The sequence below is a fragment of the Benincasa hispida genome, chromosome 6 (assembly GCF_009727055.1).
Source record: "Benincasa hispida cultivar B227 chromosome 6, ASM972705v1, whole genome shotgun sequence".
NCBI classification, from domain to species: Eukaryota; Viridiplantae; Streptophyta; class Magnoliopsida; order Cucurbitales; family Cucurbitaceae; genus Benincasa; species Benincasa hispida.
Window position 1 is genome coordinate 739,118 of NC_052354.1, and position 2,700 is coordinate 741,817.

At 41.7% G+C, this 2,700-nt stretch overlaps 1 non-coding gene across 1 annotated transcript; it reads left to right on the plus strand.

The window, feature by feature from the left end:
- The first annotated feature begins 545 nt into the window (after positions 1-545).
- Positions 546-652, plus strand: LOC120080665. The gene has a single exon (XR_005482615.1). It is a non-coding gene; the product is annotated as a small nucleolar RNA R71 (small nucleolar RNA).
- Positions 653-2,700: the final 2,048 nt, after the last annotated feature.

Genomic DNA, 2,700 nt, shown 5'->3' on the forward strand with positions numbered 1-2,700 from the left:
TACTGTCTTGATTGCTTGTTTGACCATTGAAGAATTCAGGTGGCCCTTCTTTCTGCGCCACGAATTGGAAATTCTGCTGTTGATTATTCCATGTAAAATTGGGGTGGTTTCTCCACTCGGAGATGTAAGTATTCGAAAAGGGATTATTTTTTACAAAGTAAACGGACTGTGGATTTTGCGGGCATTCTTCCATTGCATGCCCATCACCACAAGTCAAACACCTTGCGGTGTTTTGACTAATTGTGTTGATTTGCCCATTTTGTGGTGTTGGGTTGCTGATCGCAATTCCCTGAATTAAGTTCATCATTGCGGTCATCTGATTTTGTAACGAAGTAATAGTACCATTACTTGCATCGGTATCTTTGATTCTCAATCTCTGATCACTCTCTTTCCAATCCTTGTGGCTTTTAGAGATGCGATCCAAGATATTCTTCGCCTCATCATACGTCTTATCAAGCAGACCACCAGCGGCTGCTGCATTGGCAGCGGTCTGCGAAGCGAGATTCAAACCATGATAAAAGATTTCCATCTGAAGGCAGTCTGGCAAACCATTATGTGGACAGTCCCAGACCAACCTCTTAAAACTCGCCCAGGCATCACTGAGCGATTCGTCCATGTCTTGTTCAAAATTTGTTATGAGTTTCCTTCGTCTAGCATTCTCAGTAGGTGGAAAATATTTCTTCATAAACTTCTCCACGACCTGTTCCCATGAAGTGATCTCTCCCGACTCGAGAGAATACGCCCATTTCCTTACCTGATCACAAAGAGAAAATGGGAACAAAGTTAGTCGAACTTCTTCGACAGAGATGTTCGGGAATACAAAAGTATTGCAGATTTCAATAAAGCTATGGAGGTAGGCATGCGGGTCCTCGCCACGCCGGCCTTCGAATTGCCCTGCAGTTTGGATCATCTACAGCATCACTAGCTTCATTTCGAATTTGCTTCCATCGAGGGCAGGCCTCATGATTCCTTGAGAGAAATCATAGAGGTTTAGCGATGCATAGTCCCTAATGGGTATATTGCGATCGTTAGCCAGAAGGATTGGATTTACCATGACGTTATTTTCGTTTGGTGCTCCGTTTCTAGGCTGCTCCGCCATCTCTTCTTTATCTGACTGTTGTTGTTGGCGGTCTCTCAATCTCCATCTAAATGTCCTCTCAATCTTCGGGTCATAATTCGCCAAAGATTGGGAGTCTGCAAAGAGATCAGAAAAATCACCATTAGCACACTATTTTGCCGAAATCCTCGGCAACGGTGCCAAAAACTTGATGCGTTATTTTGTGATGTGGAATTGTGGATGAAATGCGATGGTAAAAATGCATTGAGCACTCAAGTTTTCTCATCAGAATCCAAGTGTAAACCCCACTGAGTTCCTGGTAAGTCCAGGGTCAAACTCAAGGACTTGGGAAAATAATATGCGGTGGTAATTTTTAGAAAAATTTGCGGTAACTGATAACTCAAATAGTTGTTGGTTTTGTTAATTGCGGTAATGAAAAATAAACAAATGCGGCGGATTTGAGAAAAGTCGGATTGTGTGATAGAAGCACTGAGTATGCGGATGAACGAGTTGAGAAGGTCTTTAGCTAGCGTTACTTGGGAATGCATCAGACTATGCGATCATGCTACAACCATGCACAGCAAGTCATTTTCCAATGCAAATGCAATGCTCCTAAGTCTAGGACGCATATGTTGATTGAAAAAGTGTCCATAGAGCTTATTCCTAAGTCTCTACTCTTTTCCTATGTGATGATGCAGAATGCATAAAGGCAAGGTGACCGCATACAATCATATCCTATCTCTAGGATGCATACGATACGTTAATAGAAAATAGTGCTTATTCCTAAGCTCCTATCTCTTGATTATGCGTTCTAATTTGACTCTCTCGAGCCTAGAATCTGACCTGACCTTCCCAAGCTAGATCCTGTCCTTAAACTACCCTCCCGAATATCTCTAATGGACAAATGAAGCATACATAATATAAGATAATAGCATAGAATGAAGATCCTCAGTTAAGCTAGCTAAGTGCTTCTCAACCCATTCAATAGATTTAGCTACTCATGCGTGAATAACAAAGAGTGAACAGATATAGAGAAGTAAATTCCATTTTTATAAATGAGTTTGAATACAAAATAACAATGGAAGATAAAGGTAGAGAGCCTGGTAGCAATTTCTTGCTGACCGAGGCTTTTACACTATCAATCTCTATTTGGTTCAAAAGATATTTCTGCTTCCAAAGGAGTCGGCCCTTTCTCTGATCTTGAAGCTTCTGGCACTCTCCCAAGCTTACCAGGACGATCTGTCGGCACAACCTCCTTCTTTCACGTCCTCCTTAAAGTAAAAGAAAATATAAGAACAAAGCTAAACTATAAACAGAACTTGTAAACTCGTGAACAGCTGAACTCCCTTTCTGAATGATGCCTTTAGTATTTATAGAACTTCCAGGGTGAAGGGCGGCTTCTCTCTCATGATTGCACAAATGGGATGAATTTAATTCCCTGACTGATGCGCCGAACATTTTTCACCAAAAAGCTGAATTTGTTATCGTTAGCGGCTGTCAACTTAATTCGGATTCGACTGTCATCAGCTTTCCGTCCTATCGTGATTAAATATGCCTTACACCCAGATGCGCCCACCATGGTGCACCGACCAAGTTACGGCAATTCTTCTTAAGCAGATGTTTGCGAACACAATCACCACAAA